The sequence below is a fragment of the Triticum aestivum genome, chromosome 5A (assembly GCF_018294505.1).
Source record: "Triticum aestivum cultivar Chinese Spring chromosome 5A, IWGSC CS RefSeq v2.1, whole genome shotgun sequence".
NCBI classification, from domain to species: Eukaryota; Viridiplantae; Streptophyta; class Magnoliopsida; order Poales; family Poaceae; genus Triticum; species Triticum aestivum.
Genome location: NC_057806.1, coordinates 621,713,172 through 621,738,575, shown reverse-complemented (window position 1 = coordinate 621,738,575; position 25,404 = coordinate 621,713,172). Strand labels below are relative to the sequence as shown.

At 44.0% G+C, this 25,404-nt stretch overlaps 1 pseudogene; it reads right to left on the bottom strand.

Annotated features, from left to right (window-relative positions):
• Positions 1 to 23,701: 23,701 nt before the first annotated feature.
• On the bottom strand, positions 23,702 to 25,203 carry LOC123101654 (B3 domain-containing protein Os03g0620400-like; annotated as a pseudogene).
• Between the last annotated feature and the right edge of the window lie 201 nt (positions 25,204 to 25,404).

Genomic DNA, 25,404 nt, shown 5'->3' with positions numbered 1-25,404 from the left:
TTCTAGGGATAGAAACTTCCAATTCAAGTTTTTCTTCATAAGATTGCATCAAGGCATCACCGATATGTTTAGTAAACGCTTTATTTTGACTATAAACATGAGGAGAATTTAGCACGGATTGCAACAAGGAAACACAATAAATTAAAGAGCAATTTTCATAAATAAATTCCTTTAAATCCATAATAGTGGGTTTAGCAACATCTAGGGTTTTAATTTCTTCAATCCCACTTTTATCAAATTTAACATCAAGATCAAAAGATTCAGAATTCTTAGAACGCCTTCTAGGTAAAGGTGGATTAAATTCAGTCCCATCATTATCAAGATTCATATTGCAAAACAAAGATTTAATAGGGGACACATCAATAACTTTTAGATCTTCATCATTATTTTCATTGGAACTAGAAGAACACGCTTTTATAAAGGCATCTTTCATAGCACGCATCCTAGCGGTTCTTTCTTTGCACTCATCAATGGAAATTCTCATGGCTTTGAGAGACTCATTGATATCATGCCTAGGTTGAATAGATCTAAGTTTCAAAGAATCAACATCAAGAGCAATTATATCAATGTTCCTAGCCAAATCATCAATCTTAAGTAATTTTTCTTCAATCATAGCATTAAAATTCTTTTGCGAAGTAATAAATTCTTTAATATTAGAATCAAAATCAGAGGGCATCTTATTATAATTTCCATAAGAATTGTTGTAGGAATTACCATAATTATTATAGGGATAACTAGGATAAGGCCTAGGGTTGAAATTTCCTCTATATGTGTTATTACCAAAATTGTTCCTACCAACAAAATTCACATCCATAGATTCATTATTATTCTCAATCAAAGTAGACAAAGGCATATCATTAGGATCAGATGAAACACTCTTAGTAGCAAATAATTTCATAAGTTCATCCATCTTTCCACTCAAAACATTAATTTCTTCTATCGCATGCACTTTTTTATTAGTAGATCTTTCAGTGTGCCATTGAGAATAATTAACCATAATATTATCTAGGAGTTTAGTAGCATATCCTAAAGTGATTTCCATAAAAGTGCCTCCCGTGACCGAATCTAAAAGATTTCTAGTAGCAAAATTCAATCCGGCATAAAAATTTTGTATAATCATCCACAAATTTAAACCACGAGTAGGGCAATTACGTATCATTAATTTCATTCTCTCCCAAGCTTGTGCAACATGTTCATGATCAAGTTGCTTAAAATTCATAATATCGTTTCTAAGAGAGATGATCTTAGCGGGAGGAAAATACTTAGAGATAAAAGCATCTTTGCACTTGTTCCATGAATCAATACTATTTTTAGGCAAAGATGAAAATCAAGCTTTAGCACGATCTCTAAGCGAAAAAGGAAATAGCTTCAATTTAACAATATCATTATCGACATCTTTCTTCTTTTTCATGTCACACAAATCAATGAAGCTATTAAGATGGGTAGCGGCATCTTCACTAGGAAGGCCGGAGAACGGATCTTTCATAACAAGATTCAGCAAAGCAGTATTAATTTCACAAGATTCAGCATCGGTAAGAGGAACAATCGGAGTGCTAAGGAAATCATTATTGTTGGTATTGGTGAAGTCACACAATTTAGTATTATCTTGAGCCATCGCGACAAACAAGCAATCCAACACACGAGCAAACAAAAAGCAAACGGGAAAAAAGAGGCAAATAGAGAGGGAGGATAGAGAGAGAGGGCTGTCGGTGTCAAAACCGGCGGATCTCGGGTAGGGGGTCCCGAACTGTGCGTGTAGGATCGATGGTAACAGGAGGCAGGGGACACAATGTTTTACCCAGGTTCGGGCCCTCTTGATGGAGGTAAAACCCTACGTCCTGCTTGATTGATATTGATGATATGGGTAGTATAAGAGTAGATCTACCACGAGATCAGAGAGGCTAAACCCTAGAAGCTAGCCTACGGTATGATTGTTGTATATCTCTCTCGACTAGCCTGGCCTCGGTTTATATAATGCACCAGAGGCCTAGGATAACAAGAGTCCTAGCCAAATACGCCGGTGGGGTGGAGTCCTTGTCTTGATCGCCAAGTCTTGTGGAATCTTCCTTGTATGCGGCAGCTGTCCGAACTGGCCCATGAGTATGCGGCCATGGGGGTCCTCGGCCCAATCCAATTGATCGGGAGACGATGTGATGAGTACCCCCTAGTCCAGGACACCGTCAGTAGCCCCCTGAACCGGTCTTCAAGTTAGGGACGCTCCTCGATTCTTCCGAACTATTCTTCATCTTCGGTTGACGGTCTTGAAAACTGGTTTAACAAATCTTCTCATCTTCAATCTTGAGGATCGCCGAAATGCATTCGGTGAGTTTACACGTCGGGTATCTGAGGAGCCCCTTTAAGTTTCCGGCCTTTATCAATGCCTTGTTATTTTTATGCCACACCTCGAGTTTGAAGTTGTTCCCGGGAGGTAGTGTCCTCTTGCGTCCGAGCTGTAACGCCGGACTGCATTCGAGGTATCTTTTGCGGCCAAGCACCAATGCCGGACCGCTTCCGAGCTCCAACGCCAGAATGTATCCGAGCTCCAACGCCGGGCTATGTCCAAGCTCCAACGCCGGACTGTATCCGAGCTCCAACATCGGACAGTGTCCCAGCTCCAACGCCGGAGTATATCCGAGGTGTCATATCACCGTGGTTCAAAAAAGTTGAAGGAGTTTAGCCGAGCTTAATGTCGGAAATGCCCTCTATGGAGCCAGCCACTAGCGCCCGAGCTTTATGCCGGACTACTTCCAAGGTGGTGCACCACCCCAACTGTGGGCCGATTTTTTGTCAATATTTTTTATTATTGCAATTTATTCTATGCCGAGATATATGGCCAGTAGCCCTTCATGTGTGTATCCGTCTAAAACCCGAGATGCACCTGAAGGATGACGTAAGACCGCTAATCCCAGTAGCCGCTGAGACTCAGGTTGATTTGCAAAATCGTCCTGAGGATCAAGTCCTAGCTCGGCAGAATACTTCGGGACACAAAAAGCGGCGTGCTTAGTCCTCGAGACTCAGGTTGGGTGCGGCCGACCAACTTGAGGATCAAAATCTCCTCGGCAACTGTATTGCACTTAAAATTTTCTGCATTGAACAGGCAATGCAGTAGCCCCCGAGACACTGGTGGGTGCCCCTTTAATATTTGTAAATAATAAGGCCAAAGCCCAGTAGCCCCCGAGCCTTAATGCGGGCACGGGTGGCCGAATTAAGGATCGATATCCATAGTAAAATCACAAATTATGTGTAATGACTCTATGTATCCAAGTACTTTACGTCATTAATGCTTGGATCCGCATTGTACAAAACTTTGTTGATCGACAATCGGCTTCCACCTCCTCGGCTAGTAGCCGAGGAGTGTTTGTCCTACTTTATAAAGCCTGTATGAGGGCAAACATTTACGAAAAACAAGGCAATCTGGCCATATGGTTTTATGAACAAAGGTACACAGAGAGATATGTTATATTACTGTTTAACATAAGAAATGTCTTCCAAAGAAAATAGTCCCGCTATCGGTTCCTTTCTTTGGGTTGTCATGCTAAGCATGATCATGCAGCCTCAGGTCTAATGTAAGAGCATAATATTGAGGATTTAGTTTGGGAGGCCAGTTAATAGCCCCCGGTAGTGTTCGGCGACAATCGAGGTCAAGCCGTAAACACTTCGGCCATTGTTATGAATGGTCCATCATTTAACACTGTCATTGGATTGCTGACCAGTTTACGCTTATTGTGACAATCAGTTTTCGGCTTTCTCCACTGAGGTGCTTAACCATGTGAGCTAGAAGCACAATCGCAGTGGTTCTCCCTTTGCACACCTAGCCGAACAAAGCGGAACATAGGAGGCAAGCGCAGGAGCTAGGCAACCCAACTATTAACCGAAGACACAATTCGAAACCAATGCATATATAGTAAGATCCAAGAATATTTTTGCCGAATCTATAAAGGTGTCCATCATTGCACTGTGAGACTTGTGCTGAAAACACACAAATAGTTTAAAAGTGCCATAAGCTTGGAAAACCAAAAAAACGTCAGTAAAAACTTGACGTCCGAACAAGATCAAGTGTCCGGTGCCAATCCGAAAATTGGGGAAAAATTGTGCTTCTGTCGTGCATTAATATTACACATCCGATCTCAAGACTTCAAGCGGGTCAGCCTATGGCTGCAGCCTCCTATCCCAAAGGCGGAGTGCTTCTCGTTAGACCAGTTTAGCGAACTAAACTCAAGCGGTCACTAGAGAGAAAATGGGTTATCTCGCTATTGACCACACACTCACGTCGAAAAAGGAGCGATAGAAAAAGACTTTGCAACAGCCAAGAAGAAAACACATTTACTATAAAATTGCTCATATAAATTTTAAGAGCCCCCAAGTGACTTGGGTAAAAGGTTTTATGTATAATGATTGTATGTACCGATGTACTTATATCATATCTTTGTTCAACCGAACTTTAAACGCGTCTTAACCGACCGTCGGCTTCTCCCTCTTCGGTCAAGGACCGAAAAGTGTTATGTACTCCATCTGTCGAGAATATCGACAGTGTTTCCGATAACCAGGCAACCGGGCCATACGGCTGTAACAGACAAAGCGCGCTCAGGGAACTTATGCTATATTACAGACAAAGTATAAGAAGCATCTTCGAAGAAAATAGTACCCCCACCGATACCTTTCTTCGGTGCTCATTATTACTATGAGACTTATGCAATAGATTTTTTGTACTCATGAGTTCCATTGTGTGCCGACCATGATTGAAAACAATAAGAGCGCTAGCTTTCGGCTTCACCCAGTCTGAGGCCAGAGCTCAAAGGACCCGGTCGTGACAATCGCAGAGGTGCTCCTTTACTCCCTAGCCGAATAATCGGGAATGTAGGGGTAAGCATAGGAGCCAGGCAACCCACCTTGCAAATCGCTTAAGTCAATATGGTGCATATTGTGGCGTAATACACGAACAAGGAACGAAGCCGTACAAGTATAATCATATGCAAGAGGAAAAGCTTCATAAAGGAAACCCCCAAATAAACGGGGTATTTGAATATGTGTGTCACAAACAAAGTTTGGACAAGGAAATTTTTTACAAGCAACTTTTTCCCAAAAAAGTATAATGCTTGGTCGAAGCGAACACAAGTTAAAAATTAAAACTTTGAGCATGAAAGCGAATTAGCTGGTTAATGTGTTCGGCATTGATGACGCGGTCCGAGCTTGATGCGGGACAAGGTTCCATCCCGCAAGCCGGTCCCGAGGTGGCGGAGCGGAGAGCTCGACACGCCGAAGTGGTGACATAGCACAGTCAATGCAGACCGGCAGAGTGATGCTGAAGTCCCCGGATCATTTTCCTGTGCACAAAAAGTAGTGCAAACCGGAGATAATAGTAATAATAATAATTAAAAAAATCGTTGCATAATAAATAATTTATGCAAAGTGAGTAATAAAAGAAATATGGCCTGGCGCCGAAGTCAATGTCGATGTAGGGCGTCGGCATGATGCGGTAAAGGCATGGCAAAGCCTGAATTCATAGGTCGGTCCGAGTTCCGGATGCGGCGTTCGCCGGACTATGTACAGAAACTGACCGAACCACCACGCGACCATCATTAATGCGGCCATCATTTGATAGACCTGTGTACAGATGATGGACAAACCAGAGTAATAATTCCTTGGGAAAAATAAACCCAAACAAGCAAAAAATACTAGGATTAATAGCACCTGGTTTATTTGTTGTAGCAATCCAAAGAAAGGTGATTCCCAAAATTGGGACTCGATCCGCACACCCATTGCCTGAATGGCGATAAAGCGACAGTATGGCGATGCTGGCAAAGGTTGGCTCGCCGAGGCAAAGCCCTCAGTCCAGCTAACATGACAGAGCTGGTCGGCTAGTGACACTGAAGTCTCCGGAGTAGGTTGATGAAGAGATGGCGAAGCCCCCGGTCCAGCCGAGATGTCGAAGCCTCGGTTTCAGCCGATGAGTCGAAGTAGGTCGGCGTGATGGGCACCAGCTTGAAGAAGCAATAGTGCGGCCCTGCCGATGCAGGTCGTGACGTGGTCGATGCCGGCTTGATGAAGTGATCGTGCGATGATGCCGGTGTGCCCGCTCCGTGTAATCCGTGGGGCGGCGATGTTGGTGATGATTTATCTTTCGCGATGCCGAACTCTTTTTCGGCTTGCCGAGATGGTGATCGAAGGAATTGAGCTCGGCTCAATAAAGCGGCGACGTGTGTAGCGCAGGTCGGCAGCCGTGGAGCAATACCGCCGGACTGGTTTGACACCAGTGTGATGGTGAAGATTACCTCGAAGGAGGCTTAAAATTTTATGGGTACGTGTTTTAAAACAACGCACAATACCATAAAAGAAAATTTCTTAAAAAAAGGTTGTCCAATATCCGTTGATAAAGAAACATGAATTCGGGTCGGATCCGTATTTGCGCAGAAAACAGATCCGAAAATTGGTCCACTCATCGGAAGTTTCCCGGAGTTTGAACCGTTGGATCGAGCTGAAATTTGGAGGGGTGGTAGATATGGGATTTCCGCAGTAGATGAACGGTTGGATCTTCCAAAGGACCTCTGATCTGGGCTCTGGAGACCACGCCCTACACTCGTCCAGATTCCCGTCCAGATTTGACAGGGCTCCGGTATATCGTAGATTGTCGGAGATTCCTCCATCGAAACTCGACAAATTTTCCAGGATTGTTGTAGACTCAATTCCGCACAACTCCACCAAAGGGATCGTCAAAGCGATGCTCTAAGAGGTGGAGGAAGCGAATACAAGTTTGCTATTCGGAAAAACAGCACGGTCGCCCGAGGGTAATGTTGACGTTGAGCCCCCGAGCTCCATGGATAGTTCCTCCATGATCTTGATAGAGATCGGAGTTGATGTTGATGAAGGCCCTCATCCGAACATGACGATCGGAGATGGAGCATGGTACTCAGTCGAGCCAAGGTGACCAGTCGAGCCGGCGACGAAGATGCCGGCATCGCAGTTGACCTGCAGACGAGCCATCGATCCTTTTGCCGATCACACAGCGGAACTCTCAATGAAAGCACCAATGTCGGTGTCAAAACCGGAAGATCTCAGATAGGGGGTCCCGAACTGTGCATATAGGATCGATGGTAACAGGAGGCAGGGGACACGATGTTTTACCCAGGTTCGGGCCCTCTTGATGGAGGTAAAACCCAACGTCCTGCTTGATTGATATTGATGATATGGGTAGTACAAGAGTAGATCTACCACGAGGTCAGAGAGGCTAAACCCTAGAAGCTAGCCTATGGTATGATTGTTGTATATCTTATCGACTAGCCTGGCCTCGGTTTATATAATGCACCAGAGGCCTAGGATAACAAGAGTCCTAGCCGAATATGCCGGTGGGGTGGAGTCCTTGTCTTGATCGCCAAGTCTTGTGGAATCTTCCTTGTATGCGACAGCTGTCCGAACTGGCCCATGAGTATGCAGCCATGGGTGTCCTTGGCCCAATCTAACTGATCGGGAGATGATGTGATGAGTACCCCCTAATCCAGGACACCATCAAGGGCGAATAAAACGGCAAGGGTGAAGTGGGGGAGAGGAAAGCGAGAGGCAAATGGAAAATAATGTAATGCGGGAGATAAGGATTGTGACGAGTACTTGGTATGTTGACTTTTGCGCAGACTCCCCGGCAACGGCGCCAGAAATTCTTCTTGGTACCTCTTGAGCACTGCGTTGGATTTCCCAAAGAGGAGAGGATGATGCAGCAAAGTAGCGTAAGTATTTCCCTCAGTTTTTGAAAACCAAGGTATCAATCCAGTAGGAGGCTCCGCCCAAGTCCCTTGTACCTACACAAAAACAATAGCTCAACGCAACCAACGCGCTTAGGGGTTGTCAATCCCTTCACCGTCACTTACGAAAGTGAGATATGATAAAGATGATAAATAATATTTTTGGTATTTTTGGTATAGAGATGCAAAGTAAAAAGTAAAAGGCAAAGTAAAAGCAAAGCAATAATAAAGTGATGGAGATTAATATGATGAGAAAGAGACCCGGGGGCCATAGATTTCACTAGTGGCTTCTCTCAAGGGCATAAGTATTCTACGGTGGGTGCACAAATTACTGTTGATCAATTGACAGAATTGAGCATAGTTATAAGAATATCTAGGTATGATCATGTATATAGGCATCACGTCCGAGACAAGTGGACTGAAACGATTCTGCATCTACTACTATTACTCCACTCATCGACCGCTATCCAGCATGCATCTAGAGTATTAAGTTAAAAACAAAGTAACGCCTTAGGCAAGATGACATTATGTAGAGGGATAGTTTCATGCAATATGATAAAAAAACCATCTTGTTATCCTCGATGGCAATGATACAATACGTGCCTTGCTGCCCCTTCTGTCACTGGGAAAGGACACCGCAAGATCGAACCCAAAGCTAAGCACTTCTCCCATGGCAAGAACAACCAATCTAGTAGGCCAAACCAAACTGATAATTCGAAGAGACTTGCAAAGATAACCAATCATACATAAAAGAATTCAGAGAAGATTCAAATATTATTCATAGATAGACTTGATCATAAACCCACAATTCATCGGTCTCAACAAACACATCGCAAAAAAAAGATTACATCGAATAGATCTCCACAAGAGAGGGGGAGAACTTTGTATTGAGATCCAAAAAGAGAGAATAAGCCATCTAGCTACTAACTATGGACCCGTAGGTCTGAAATAAACTACTCTCACTTTATCGAAGAGGCTTGGATGATGATGTAGAAGCCCTCCGTGATCGATGCCCCCTCCGGCGGAGCTCCGGAACAGGCCCCAAGATGGGATCTCGTGGATACAGAAAGTTACGATGGTGGAATTAGGTTTTTGGCTCCGTCCCCGATCATTTGGGGGTACGTGGATATATATAGGAGGAAGAAGTACATCGGTGGAGCAACAGGGGCCCACGAGGGTGGGGGCGCGCCTGGGGGGGGTAGGCCCCCCTACCTCGTGACCTCCTGTTAGTTGTCCCGACGTAGAGTCCAAGTCTCCTGAGTTGTATTCGGTGAGAAAATCACGTTCCCGAAGGTTTCATTCCATTTGGACTCCGTTTGATATTCCTTTTCTTCGAAACCCTAAAACAGCAATTCTGGGCTGGGCCTCCGGTTAATAGGTTAGTCCCAAAAATAATATAAAAGTGGAAAATAAAGCCCAATATAGTCCAAAAAGTAGATAATATAGCATGGAGCAATCAAAAATTATAGATACGTTGGAGACGTATCACTGGACTGCAGCTAAGCCCCCGAGTGAGAGGATTGCTTACCACTCGGTAGGATTTTTTAAACTTAGGCGAGTGCTAGACTGCAGCTAAGCCCCCGAGTGGGAGGATTGCTCACCACTCGGTAGGATTTTACAAACTTAGGCGAGTATTGGACTGCAGCTAAGCCCCCGAGTGGGAGGATTGCTCACCACTCGGTAGGATTTTTTATACTTAGGCGAGTACTGGACTGCAGCTAAGCCCCCGAGTGAGAGGATTGCTCACCACTCGGTAGGATTTTTTTTAAACTTAGGCGAGTACTGGACTGCAGCTAAGCCCCCGAGTGAGAGACTGGCTCACCACTCGGTAGGATTTTACAAACTTAGGCGAGTACTGGACTGCAGCTAAGCCCCCGAGTGGGAGACTCGCTCACCACTCGGCAGGATTTAACGAACTTAGGCGAATACTAGACTGCAGCTAAGCCCCCGAGTGGGAGGCTGGCTCACCACTCGGTAGGATTTTATTTCGAACTTAGGCGAAACTGATTCGCAGCTAAGTCACCCACTAGGGGTCTTCAGATGTAAACAACAACAACAACAATTGTGCCAGAGGACTGTAAAGCTCTTGTCTTTGATAAACAGATTACAAAGGTATTTCTTATTACATTTTATTCGAATGAGTACTTAAGTATAAAAGGGGCGGAGCAGCTCCGTGTTCCAAGCCCGTGGCTCGTCCTTCTTATGCTCGACACTGTAAAGGTGGTATGCTCCATTGTGGAGCACTCTGGTGACAACGAAGGGACCTTCCCAAGCTGGGGTGAGCTTGTATTTTCTACTGATCCACTCGAAGAACCAAGTCTCCCACTTGAAAGGTTTGACCCTTTACGTGTCTAGCGTGGAATCGACGCAAGTCTTGTTCATAAATGGTCGACCGGATCAAGGCGATCTCTCTTTCCTCCTCTAGGAGGTCGACTGTGTCTTGCCGAGCTTGTTCTGCTTCATCTTCAGAGAAGAGCTCAACTCGTGGTGCATTATGAAGTAAGTCACTTGGTAGGATAGCCTCAGCCCCATAGACCAAGAATAATGGAGTTCGGCCAGTCGACCGATTAGGAGTTGTCCTCAGCCCCAGAGAACTGATGGAAGTTCATCAACCCAGGCGCCCGCTGCGTGCTTGAGATCTCACATCAGTTGGGGTTTCAGTCCTTTGAGAATCAGGCCATTTGCTCTTTCTGCGTGTCCATTCGACTGGGGATGGGCGACTGAAGCATAGTCGACCCGTGTGCCTTGTGAGGCGCAGAAGGTTCTGAACTCATCAGAATCGAAGTTCGATCCATTGTCAGTGATGATGTTGTGCGGAACCCCATATCTGAAAATCAACTCTCTGATGAAGTTGACAGCAGTACTAGCTTCAAGATGCTTAATGGGCTTGGCTTCAATCCATTTGGTAAACTTGTCGACTGCTACAAGCACATGAGTGAAGCCACTCCTACCAGTCCTCAGTGGACCAACCATGTCCAATCCCCAAACAGCAAAGGGCCAGACGAGTGGGATGGTCTTCAGGGCTGATCCAGGTTTGTGCGACATATTGGAGTAGAACTGCCAGCCTTCACATCTGTCGACTATATATTTCACCATTTCATTTGCTCGTGGCCAAAAAAATCCAGCTCGGTATGCTTTAGCCACAATGGTCCGAGAGGACGCATGGTGACCACAGGTCCCCGGATGGATGTCGTGGAGGATCACTCAGCCTTCTTCTGGTGTTATGCATTTCTGGCTGACCCCAGTTGCACTTTCTCTGAACAGTTGACCTCTTATTACAATAAAGGCCTTGGATCGATGGACGATCTGTCGAGCCTCTTCTTCATCCTCTGGGAGCTCTTTCCTAAGGATATATGCAATGTATGGCACTCTCGCTGCAAAGATCTCTTCGTCTTGGGCCAACTCATGTCGTAGGTCTCTGAAGGTGCGTGAAGCCACCATGTGGACGCGAAGTCGTGGAAGTTCCTTGTGGCGCACTTCACTTGATCTTCGGGAGGAACTTGATGTAGCTTGAGTTAGTCGTCCATCAAACGCTCCCACTCGAGATACTCCTCGGGTTCTTGAGTCCCATAGAAAGGAATCGCATGGTCGATGTCGAGGTCATAGTAGCTCGTGGAAGTTGCGGACTTGAGCTTGGGGAGCTTCTCTTGAGGTGCTTGTGGGCGAAGATGCCGTATGTCCATAGGCGAAGATGCCTTGAAGTTGCTTGGTGAAGATGCCAAGGGAGATGGTGAAGTCGTTGAACGGTTGTTGGTGTTGAGCTCTTGAGCTTCATGTTCGTGGTGGTGATATTGTCGATGTCGATGTGACCTTGCCGGAGATGGTAGCTCGGAGGCTTGTGCTCTTGAGCGTCTTCTCAAAGATTGCTACCTCTTTTAGCACTGTGTTGGTTTTCCCCGAAGAGGAAGGGATGATGCAGAAAAGTAGCATAAGTATTTCCCTCAGTTTTGAGAACCAAGGTATCAATCCAGTAGGAGGCTACCCGCGAGTCCCTCGCACCTGCACAAAACAAATAAATCCTCGCAACCAACGCAAATAGGGGTTGTCAATCCCTATAGGGCCACATACGAGAGTGAGATCTGATAGATACAATAAGATAATATTTTTGGTATTTTTATGATAAAAGATGCAAAGTAAAATAAAGGCAAAGGAAATAGCAAAGGAAATAACTAAGTTGTAGGAGATTAATATGATAAAGATAGACCCGGGGGCCATTGGTTTCACTAGTGGCTTCTCTCGAGAGCATAAGTATTCTACGGTGGGTGAACAAATTACTGTTAAGCAATTGACAGAATTGAGCATAGTTATGAGAATATCTAGCTATGATCATATATATAGGCATCACGTCCGAGACAAGTAGAGCGACTCCTGCCTGCATCTACTACTATTACTCCACTCATCAACTGCTATCCAGCATGCATCTAGAGTATTAAGTTCATGAAAACAGAGTAACGCCTTAAGCAAGATGACATGATGTAGAGGGATAAATTCATGCAATATGATAAAAACCCCATCTTGTTATCCTCGATGGCAACAATACAATACGTGCCTTGCTGCCCTTACTGTCACCGGGAAAGGACACCGCAAGATTGAACCCAAAGCTAAGCACTTCTCCCATTGCAAGAAAGATCAATCTAGTAGGCCAAACCAAACTGATAATTCGAAGAGACTTGCAAAGATAACCAATCATACATAAAAGAATTTAGAGAAGATTCAAATATTATTCATAGATAGACTTGATCATAAACCCACAATTCATCGGTCTCAACAAACACACCGTAAAAAGAAGATTACATCAAATAGATCTCCACAAGAGATGGGGAGAACATTGTATTGAGATCCAAAAAGAGAGAAGAAGCCATCTAGCTACTAACTATGGACCCGTAGGTCTGAGGTAAACTACTCACACTTCATTGGAGGGGCTATGGTGTTGATGTAGAAGCCGTCCGTGATCAATGCCCCCTCCAATGGAGCTCCAGAACAGGCCCCAAGATGGGATCTCGTGGATACAGAAAGTTACGGCGGTGGAATTAGGGTTTTGGCTCCTGTTCTGATCGTTTGGGGGTACGTGGATATATATAGGAGGAAGGAGTACGTCGGTGGAGCAACAGGGGGGCCACGAGGTTGGAGGGCGCGCCTAGGGTAGGCAGGTGCGCCCCCTACCTCGTGGCCTCCTGTTTTATTTCTTGACGTAGGGTCCAAGTCTCTCTGGTCTTATTTGTTGATAAAATCACGTTCCCGAAGGTTTCATTCCGTTTGGACTCCATTTGATATTCCTTTTCTTAGAAACCTAAAAGAGGCAAAAAACATCAATTCTGGACTGGGCCTCTGGTTAATAGGTTAGTCCCAAAAATAATATAAAAGTGGATAATAAAGCCCAATAATGTCCAAAACGGTAGATAATATAGCATGGAGCAATCAAAAATTATAGATACGTTGATCTCCTCCGTTTGAGCTTGCATCTTGGCGTCGTTGGAGTTGTTCGTGGTATCAAACTTGTCGTTGTTGTTGTAGACCGAAGATGAAATGCCTTGCCTATCCATCACTCCAAGAGAAAAATGTGAGTGGTAGAAAGAGAAGAACGAATAGCAAATGTACCTTGACCGAAGTTGAAAGTGGATCAATGATCACTCCAATGTGGACAAGGAAATAGCACAATTGGTACCAATTCTTGTCGGTTTCTCACACCTACACAAATAAGGCTTATGGTGGAGCTCGGTGAGGATAGTGGCACAAAAACTTGATGCAAAATGTTAGCAAGAGTCAATAATGTTGAAAGAGATTCACAAATTTGCAAGTGAAACAAGTAGACTAATAGCAATGAATGCCACACGGAATCGCACACACGGATAGATAAATGGGGTCGTGCAACCAAGGAATGAGCACAAAATGTGGAATCCACGGAAAACGCTCGTGTTGCACAACTCAAGAGAGACACTAGCATGATTGCTTAATAGGTAGATACGACACTTGTGCACAACCTATGATATGCAAAATGTATGAACTTTCTATCCCAAGCATGCTATGTATGTATGGTTCCGGTGGTATGATCCAAGATGATCGGATATGACAATCTTATGTGCAATGTGGTATGATGCTATGGCACTTGCTTACAAGCTCTTTGTTCACTCTTTTGCTTAAAAGCTTTATCCTCTTTTTTTGTATGGCCACTTTGGCACAATGCACAAACCAAGATAGCAATTGTATATATGCGGGAACAAACTTGTGGCACAAGAGATGATATGATGATACCAATATGATATGGTATGTATGTAATGGAAGGTGTAGACCACTAATGTGCACAAGTAACATTGCCGGCAATACTCAAAGGCTAGTCTCGATAGGTAAGTGATGCAAAATGGGCTAGGGGTTATCAATGCAATGGCAAGGGAATATACAAAGGAGGGATACCACGATACCAAGATGGTATGGAGGTTACCGTCCTTGGCGATGATGAGTGGCAGTGATATTGATGGAGATACCAAGATGATGGAGACTCGTCCCTAAGTAGCCGAAACATCAAATGTCAAATGGTGGTAGCGGGAAAGCGGTGGTGGTTGCGGAAGCTCAATGGGATTGCGGAAATGCAATGATGGGTTTTGAGACGCAATGTGGAAGTGGAGGGTAAGGTGGTGGACTATACACGGTGTCGGAGTTGGAAGCACGGTCCCTAAGTAGCCGAAACACCTTAGGAGACACAACTCACAACACTAACAAAATTGGGTTAAGTTGGGGTGGCGGAAGTGTATGGTGGGCAAGCCTATGCGGAAGTTATGGTGGTGGTGGTTGATAAAGAAGCAACCGTCCCTAAGTAGCCTAAACACCTTAGGAGACTCAAATCACAACTCAAACAACCACAAATGCGATGGGAACAAGATTGGTTAGGTTGCGAAAGTCGGTGGTGGTTATGCGGAGGTTATGGTGGAAGCCCTAGGCAAAGATGCCAAAGTTCCAAAAATTTGATGGATTGAAATTGTGATGGTAGTATTTTTGTGGGAAGGGGGATGTCAAGAGCTTTTCAACGAGCTAAAGAACGTGAAAATCAGACTCCGGATGAATTAGTTATGGACAAAACGGTGAAACAGGGGTGGCTGAGATGTCAGGGGCCGGACATCCGGGCTCGGGGCCGGAAATCCGGGACCTGATGTCCAGAACCATGCAGATTTGGCGCTCCAGGAGCCGGATGTCCGGCTTGGGGCCCGGATGTCCGGCCTGATGGCCCGGATGTCCGGCCCGACGATTCCAGATCTCGTTTGGGGCGGAAATTTTCGAATGGGGGCGGAAATTGTTGATTTTAGGGGCAAAATTGGAGAGATTTCGTGGATGAAAAGTGGGGAAACTTGGGGATATGCTAGATCCACTCGAAACCAAGCAAATCCATGGATCAAATCCAACAAAACTTCCTCAAACCAACAAATCACAAAAAAATTGGGGCTATTTTTGGTGGGGATTTTCGAAATTGGGGAACAACACAACAAAATTAGGCTAGAAAACAAAGAGGGGAGGCTCCGAAATCGTGATCAACGTGGCTCATGATACCAAGATGATATCATGAGACAAGCTGGCTCTAATCCAAGATGATGTAGGGTAGGAGCCCTAACCGGCCGATCTTTCATGAAAGGAGCGGATCCATCGAAGAACACGAGGAGGGAAACAAGGGGAAAATCACGAGGGGAACACAAGAGAACACTCAAAAACAACAAGAATGATCGCACATGCACTAGATCCATGAACACAACGGACGATACAAGAGGTAACCGGTCTTCTCCGTGAGGAGGTCTTGATGGGGCCGCCCAAGAGGGGGTCTTGATGATCTTCTCCGCAAGGAGGTCTTGAATCCAAAAGGATCTTCTCCGTAGATGCCACGGTCTCTCTCGTGGAGTAGATCCGATGTGGATGAGCAATGCTCTATCTCTAAAATGAGCTAAACCAATGCTAACCCTAACTAGGAGGAGGGGGAGTAGTATATATAGTCTAAGCCATGAAGGGGTAAGTGGGAAAGAGGATACATGGGCCTCGGGCCCTGTCCATGCGTGCAGGCAGGCGCCGGATGTCCGGGCTGGGGGCTGGATGTCCGGCTGTTCGTGAGACATCGGATGTCCGGGGCACTGTCCGGATGTCCGGCTTGGCGGGGGCCGAATCTGTTCTTCTCTGGAATGGCGTCTCCAGATTTCTGGGGTTGGTCGCCTGATGTTCGGGCGTTGCTGAGGCGCTGGATGTCCGGGCAGGCGCTGGATGTCCGGCCGCTGAAGCTCTTGTCCTTCTGTTGGTGCAGCTCCTGGGCGGCTGCATAGGCGTCGGATGTCCGGCCCTTGGCCCGGATGTCCGGCCGCTGTAGCGTTAGCAGCTCCGTCTTCTTCCGTCATCGCTTCCAGGCTTCCCTCGCGGATGGTGTAGTTGTTCCTTGGCGCTTGCACTCCTCCTCATCGTCTGTAGTGTTCCAACAATACCTACGCATGCACACGAGTGGAGTGTTAAGTAGTATACCATCCTCGAAAGGGTCAAGTGAGCACGTGTAAAGGAGATGATTCATCTTTGGGTATGTCATGTAGATGTTGCACGTGTCACTCGCCAAACGGACTCTTGACATGGTGATGTACATAGGATGCTCCGCATCAGGTCATCTTCATCGCCATTGCAACAAGATTGCAATATAAATTTTCCTAACCTCCACGCCTTTCCTATAGAACGTCGCATCATTTGCATCGACAGCAGGTAGTCCCGCGTGCAGTAGCGGTGACGGGTTTGTCGTGCTCGTAGCAGCTACGGTGGGTTGCACCGCATGACCTCCAAGGCAACACTGGCCTTGAGCTAGACGAACGAGGGAGAAAGGATTTGGGTCAGAAGGGAACGGCCAGGGAGGAAGATGATGGGCAACATTGATTGGGGAAAAATCGTGTGGACTAACATGTTTGGTTGGGGATAAGGTGGGGAGAGGAGAGCAGTGTTGCGTCAGCAATATACCCCTGTTGCGTCATGGTAGGATTGCAACAAGTGCCAGGTTGCAATAGCTAAAATATGAGTAGGGTTGTTGTGGGTCATTCGATCAAAAGAAGATCCAGTAGACGAGGAGGTGGTTGACACATGCAGCATGATCCGTAGGGCGAGCACTGGCGTTTTAAAATTAGATTAAGGTATGCCTTACATATTTTCGAACACCTAATATTGTCGAAGGAATTTTGAAGTGCCATCTTGCAACATTGTGGTAGTTATATGTGATAACGCGGCGTTGCATTAGCAGTTCCACACTATAAGAGATGACACCGGAAACATAGGCCGGAACTACTTATCTTATAGTGTTGGTATCTAATTTCCTATTTGTGTCTTTCCTTTTTGTAATGTGGTTTTCGCCTGACTTTTCTTAATTAATTGGGCAATTCTCTTTATTCTTTATGAAATGACAAAGTTTCTACCCTTGCCTCGGCAAGTTGCTAAAAAAATAGTGTTAGATCTCTTCCAGCCTAGTAAAGTCTTGCATGCATATCTTCTATTTTTAAGTAGTTAGAAGCTACTGAGTATATTATTTTTTATTGCTCTCTCATTTAGCCACTTCGCCATAGCTATTAGGCAATAACTCATGGAACTGGAATATTCTCCAACATTACTCCGTTATTCTCTATCCGACTGCCTTCCACAAGTATGATCACACCATGGGACCATCATCTCGTCGTCACATATTTCAATGGCTCCATCGATCCGACATCTCCCTGCAATATATTTTCTAATTGAATAATAAGATTTGGTCTAGACATCCAAAGAGTGCAACTTTTTTTTATTGGTTTCGTTGTTACTCTTTGTTGGAACATTTCGCTATCAACGAGAACTCCCAGAGAAAGAATATTATGTCCTAATGGTCTAGGGGCACAACCATCCAACCATGGATTGATTATTCCTCGTTTTGTTTTGCTTATGTCCCACATTATTGTCTTGGTGCACATCTTTCTACAAAGCAATTTCTCATATGGTTTTCTCCCAATTACTCATAAATATTTTCTATGATCAAGATACATTTTTTGAAACAGAACCATATGATTGCAATGCCATTGCTCAAGCAGGATATCATAAGACATTGTCACGAGATCCCATGGCAACGCACGTGGTATCTTGTAGAATCGAAGAGAATGCTAGCATACTCTATTTTAAATGCACTTATGTGCCTTTTCTTTGTTCATGTTTAAATTTCTTACCAACTTGGCTAGCTTCATTCACAAAGATCCTTCTTCGTTGTTTTCTTGAAATGGTCTAAGATCCTTCTGCATGTCTGATTATGATTAACGGGTCCGCTAGGTGGTAGGGTAGCCTATCCAGTGTCCAAAAATCTAATGTTGGCATGGGCCAAGGGCCGGGGAGGGGGGCAAGGAGTCAGGCCTGCCTAGGACGCAGATAACCTGCCTTGCCGCCTTGGCACACAAATGCTAGGTGCATAGCAATGCTCGCCTCAAGCGATCGGTGAAGTGGGCAGCCCAGCATGGTGTACTAATCGGTTTTGGGAAGCCTCTAGGGTCGGTTCCTGAAACCTACAACCCGGTTTTGGGAAGGTTCTCTGTTGTTGTAGTTTTTCCTTTTTGTGTTTTTCTCTATCGGTTTTCTTTGTTTTTCATTTTTTGGTTTTATTTTTTCCTGCTAGTTTATTTTTTTCCTTTTCAGATTTCTGAAATACATGTAGACAATTTTTTTAACGAAATATGTATATGGCAACCGTGTGGAAGATTGCGAAACTGCCACACGCATCCAACGCCATCAATTCTTTCCCGATTTCCTTCCTTTTTCGCACGACCTCCCGATTTCTTTCCTTTTCCTCACGTCCTCCTCCGATTTCTTTCCTTTCCCGCACGTCCTCCCCGATTTTATCGGACACACCCACTCGTGCCTTCCTAATTTTCGTAATCGTCATTTATGGCCCCACATGCCTTCTCGATTTTCAGCAAAAATAATGCTAAGACTAGGATTTGATCTCTAGTCTGCAGGTAATTAACAAAAGGGAGCTAACCACCTCACCTATCACACTCATTGTTGAACATTCTAAGGGAAATACAGTTTTTGACATGTTTTTGCCTTTAATATGTTAGCACTGAAAAACTTTTTGTTTCAAGCATCGTGGTAACTTCTGTAAATAGCACGATAACATTCACGCCATAGACCTGATAATTTAGATACAAACATCGTGGTAACTTTAACCATAGGGGAAAACAAATGTGAAAAGATACCTGATAATTTATGTGTAAATAGATGGTAATATACGCAGCACACATCTGATAACTGAGGTAGAAGCATCATGGTAACTTTAACCGTAGGGATTTTTTTGAAAAGATACTCCAATATCTTCTGTGTAAATAGCACGGTAGTATACCTCCCTCCCCTGGCATTTTTATGTGTAAATAGTATGAAAACATATGCACTGTGATAACTAAACACCATGATAAGTTTTTGACCCGTGCGCGCGGGGGGGGGGGGGGGGGGGGGCTTGATAGGTTACCTAGAATCACCATGATAACTTTTTGCCCCGGAAAAAAGTTATTCAAAACATCCCCAATAATTTTTGTGTAAATAACATGATAATATAAGCACCGCATAACCGATAACTTGCAATATAAACATGATGGCAACTTTTTTACCAAAGAAAAATATATAAGTTGTTGAAAACATACACTCGCCTCGCGCGTGGGCCTTTTGAATGAACACAACACATGGCGTGCCATGGGAAAGTCACATAATGTTTAGTGTCATGAGGGGCACACGTGCTATAGGCGTGATAAATTACGCAAAAACATCATGATAATTTTTGGCCTATGGAAAAAACTACTGAAACACATCTAGGTTTTTAAGTGCAAATACCATGATAATATACGAACCGTAGACCTGGTAACTCATGTATAATCCCCCATGGTAACTTTCACCGGGGGGAGGTTGATGTACATATACCCTGATAACTTATGTGTAAGTACCACGGTATTTTACACATCGAAGACCTTATAACTTGTGTACAAAACACAGTGGTAATTTTGAAAGGTTGTAGTTGTTGAAGCATAGTACCTGATACGTTCTATGTAAATAGCACGGTAAGTTATGCAACACAGGCCTGATAACTTGCATACAAATATTATGGTAACTTTGTCCTGAGAAGAAATCATGTGATAGACGTGAAGAAGTGGCAGTTTTCTCGGGGGTGTGCGCCCGAGATGTGCGGGAGAAGCAGGTTTCTCAGGCGAGCCTGCGGGGTCATTTGGGAAGAGGCGAGGTCAAAGAACGAGGGATCGTATGGTACTTTAAATGAAATAAATAGAGGTGTGACAGTTTTGCTTATATGGCACACGTGTGTCAAATATCACGGTCCTTTTTTAATAGATGTTGCACATTTTTCGTATACAAATTGAACATTTTTTAGACACATGTGTAACATTTTTTTAATACATGTTGGAGAATTGTAAAATGCACATTGAACATCTTTTTTAAAATACACAATAAATATTTGGGCTGGATACGAGGGACGTCAGATAGCCCAGGCGTTTGAGGCGCCCGGGCGAGTCGATTTTTTGTGACCGGTTCGCTCGTCCGGGCGTTTGAGACGGGTTATGTTCTTAGGGATGATGGGACTCAACATTTTAATAGACTTGGTGCGAGCACCGGGTGGATTTGAAGTGAGGTGACAAATAGCGAAGTAATAGGATTGTGCTAACTTCCACACGTACTGAAGTTAAGCAACAGATCCGCACGATTCCTTTCTAACTTGCATGCATGCATTAGCTTCATCTTATTTTCTTTCTTTTTTCTGAGAGCTACTAGTCATATACATGCAGAAAAAACGAAATTGATGATGTCATCAAAAATTCTTCCCAATGCAAAAACTTAAAATATTTTGTAGCTCAAACCGTTGGTCCGATTGAAAAATTGTTTTCACATAAAAGATTCGTCGTGACGAGACCTTCGAAACTAGATCCCATGTTGGTATGTTTTGACGATATCTTTTTTTGAGTCAAAATTTACCACGTGTGTGCTACACGAGTTATCATGCAGTTGTATATAAGTTATCATGTTATTTATACAGAAATTACTAGGACATAAAAGATAGTTCTTGTAATTTTCTCTTCACATGCACATGAATGCATACATTAAAAGGGAAAAAATGGATGCATCCTCGATTCTACATATTTTAAAACTTTAAAATGTGTTATAGGTCAAAGCGTCAGTCTGATCAAAAAATCGTTTTCACATAAAAAATCAGTTGCGACGAGACTTACGAAACTAGATCCCATGTTGATATGTTCTGATGACTTTTTTCCGTGCAAATAGTTACCAGGCTGGGCAAAGGCTAAGTAAGTTATCAGCTCGGATGTGTGTCTATTATCATGTTATTTACACATGAGTTACCGTGGTACATTTTCAACAACTATTTTTTTCCAGGACAAATTTACCGCGGTGTTTGTGCGCGAGTTACCATGTCTGTGGTTCATATATTACCATGTTATTTATGCATAAGTTATCAAAGTTATGTTTTCAAACAACTTCCTCCCCCAAGGTCGAAGTTATCACGGTGTTTGTACATGAGTTATCAAGTCTATGGTACGTATATTATCGTGACATTTGTACGGAAGTTATCGGGAGGGGTATGTTTTCAAACTACTTTCTCCCTCCCACCACCCCGGATCAAAGTTGTCATGGTATTTATGCATAAGTTATCACGTATAAGGTGCGTACAGTTCCAAGCTATTTACATGTAAGTTCCCGGGTTTTTTTTGAACACCTTCCCACATCCCACACCCGTTGCCAAAGTTACTAAGACCACGGTACAAAAGTTGTCAGGTTTGTATTGTGTGAGTTACCGAGGGGGGGGGGGGGTCTACCCCCTACCCCCCCCCCCGGTCGCCAAAGTTACAAGGACTGGGGTACATAAGTTATCATGTCTGCAACGTGTGAGTTACCGTGGGTATATTTCATCACCACCCCCTTCCCCCCCCTCCCCCCGCCCCCAAAGCTACCTAGGACCGAGGCACATAAGTTATCAGGTCTGCAACGTGTGAGTTATCATGGTATTCACACAAAAGCTACCAGACGTATATTTCATCAAGCCACTCCCCCCCCCCCCCCCCCCCCCCGTCGCCAAAGTTACTAGGACTGGGGTCATAAGTTATCATGTCTGGGACGTGTGAGTGCACATAAGTTATCAAGTCTGCAATGTGTGAGTTATCATGCTATTCACACAAAAGTTACCGGTGGATATTTAATCAACCCCCACTCCCCATGCCAAAGTTATCAGGACTACGATACATAAGTTATTAGGTTTGTGATTTGTGAGTCACCAACTTAACAAGCTTTCACATAAAAGTTACCATGGGGATATTTTATCACCCCCCCCCCCCCGGCGTTAAAGTTACCAGGACCGGGATACATAAGTTATAGTTATCAGGTATGCGATGTGTGAGTTACCGTGCTATTAGGCTTTGCTAACTTCCGATCGTTTCGCTTTTAGTAAACGGATCCGAACGACATGCAGTCAAACAATGCATATATTACCATGTTATTTATTTACATGGAAATTCTCGGGGGATGTTATCAACATTTTTTCATTGAATCAAAGTTACTGCGGTGTTTGTACAAACTCATAAGGTCTACGGTGCATAAATTAGCATCTTATATGCACAAAAATTACTGGAAGGTGCGTTATCGGGTCTGCGATGTGTAAGTTAGCATGTTATTTACACATAAGTTTCTCAGATCAAAGTTACCACGACGTCTGTAAGTCAATTAAGAGGCATGAGGTGCATAAATTGCCGTGCTATTTACACACAAATTACCGAGGATGTGTTTCAACAAAAAAAATCCCACGTGAAAAATCATGTACATATGAGTTTGTCGTTTACGTGTACCTATTTTATAGCTAGAAGGGTCAATGAAAACCTAGGTTGATAAGTTCTTTTTTTCAAGTTTGTATTTTAAATGATGTACAAAAAGTATCTATACCTAGTCATAAGAGAGAATTAGTCAAGCTGATCGCGATCCTGGAATGTTATCTAGTAGGCTCAAATCCCACTAGCTGTTTTTTCCTTTTCTTTTTCACTCGCATGTAGTATTCATTCAAGGTCAAATTAAGTACTTGGATTAAATAAGACACAAACGAATTGTTGGCGTGGTGTTTATTGACCTCGTGTTGGGGCGAAGCGGCCACGGTTCGAATCCTATGTGGGGCCTTTAATTTTGCAGACGAGGAGATGTATTTTGTTCCCTGACATCTGACCGCTCTGAGATCCGATAACACAATGATCGAAGAGCGGAAGTCGAGAGATTCGCGGCCGATCTATTTATTGGCCCATGACAAAGCACGGGTATTTTATTAGTATAATACTATAATTAAAGTCCATAACCCAACGACCAGCCATGGTACGACCACGGAAAAAATTGACCCATGAAAGAAAAACGGTGCGGCAACGCACATGGCAACTTCTAGTCCTTGAAACGCTAAAAAAAACTTCTAGACCTTGAAAGAAAGAGCAGAAAACTTGACTGGAAATTCACTAATTAACACAAAAGCACTATCATATCAGCATCACTAGCGATTCACGAATCAGCAGTACCACAAACATGAAAGCATCACCAATCTTACCTCCGTCAGGGAATACGGTAACATGACATCTCGATCAGTTGGCGTCCATTTTTTCCCCAAAGGGCCACGAAGGATTGTATTCCACTATCACCACGATAATGAAATAACCCACGACCTTAAAAGCAGCATCCAGGGGTGCAAAAGGAAACTTAAACACAGCTAAAACTACAGCTAGAGGAGTTCCAGGCCGCGTGCACGGCTAGCCTGTGAAGAAAACGAACAAACTACGGAGCAAGATCGAGCACCAGAACAGTTTCAAGTTTCTACAACGCAACCGGATCCTTATGATCGATACGACCACTCGTTTTCCCCAGAGCGGAAAAACAGCAGCTACGCTTGGTTCAGACACCAGGCTTTTTTCCTTGGGCGATCAGGCACCGTCTTCAGTTTTAAAAACAGCATCATCTTCCATAGCTTCAGTTTTAGTGATGCGAAGGAACCTTGAGTCAGGATCACACGCTCCATCCGCATGATGAGCCCCTCTCCTGAACACCGCTTTGCGGTCAGTGTCATTCTGGAGACCTGCCCGATAATTGGCAACGTTTTCACTGATGATATAGACCTTCATGGTTCTCTCAATGCTCAACAGTTTAAAGAGGCAGATATCACCCATCTTCAGCTTGTTGTCTTCTACAAACTGTTTCCATCCAATAGTGAGCTTTTCCCCGCCATTGTATTCACAATACCGCGCCTCCCACTTCCGGCCCTGCCGCTGAAGACACATGTCTGGCTCCTCTGTGAGATATTTCTTAGCGTAGTGCATGGGAAAAGTCTGTTTACAGTGAACAAAAGAGTTAGTAGATAATGGCAAGAAAACACTGTAAAAATAACATGTTAAATTGCTTCCTAAATTTGTAAGATAGTAGGAAACTGCCTATATTTAAATTCAAAGATGACTGGTTATGAATTTACATTATCAGATAGTGTTTTCATTAATATTCCATAAGTAGCACTTTACTACGCAGGCACCTACATGATCGGTGCAGAACACACATTAAAAAAATGGAACTAACCAGATAGAATTCTGCAACAACATTGCACTTGCGCATCACAGCAACGAAGATGGGGATCTCTGAGTATATGGATTGGACCATCCGCTTCACCGCTTCCTTCTGAGTTGAAGTTAGTTTGGTCTTCCGGCCGGTAAAGTAACAATCCTTCAACTGCTGCTTCTGATTTGAAGATAGCCTGGCCTTCTTCTTCCTGACGTTGAAATCGGAACCAGGCACTTCACGTACCCCACATTCTTCCTCATAGTAGACAGGATCTCCTGTGCAAAGAAAACAGAAAAACTAAATATCAGCAATACAAATATGAGAATGATTTGCAAGGGTAAATACTTATCACGATGTTGTTGTCTTGACTCGTGGGATGAGACCTGATGACTCGCGGGAGGAAACACTTATCACAGTGTTGTTGTCTTGACATGACTTGTCCATTTCCATTTGGAGGCGTGGTGACTCCATTGGCATCCCTTTCCCTATGCTAAATGGCTGCGTTTGTATGGTCTGAGGACGAAAATGAGAACTTTTCACAGTATCAGTAGCACTCGTTTGCCTTTCTTGCACAGGAGGTGGAGAAGGATCCACAAAAACTGATGATACCTTCTCACAGCCAAGTTCATCAAAGATTATGACATTAAACCGAGAGTTCCCAATGTATCTGAATACTATGGTGTCACCCATCTCTAGACCAAACGTCCCAACAAATTTCCCCCATCCCACTTGTAAGGACAAGATTTCCATTGTTCTTGGCAACTCCAATTATGTAATTGTGACATTTTTGTGTTTCAAGTATCATCTCTCTTGGGAATTCGCCCTTGAAACGCTGAAGAAATTCTTCTGGGATGATCTGGATAGAAACAAGCAACATTTTTGTTTGAGAAATGGACCGTAAACAGGATACAAAAAGATACTCTCTGTAATCAAAGAAAATTTGTCTGTTCAATACATCTGATATACCAAGGGAAACAAAGAAGACTAGTATCACAGTAACAATGTGAATGCCAAAAGCATATATTTACTTTAAACTATGAGGACACCTTTTTGTGAACAAACATCACTAAACGTGCTA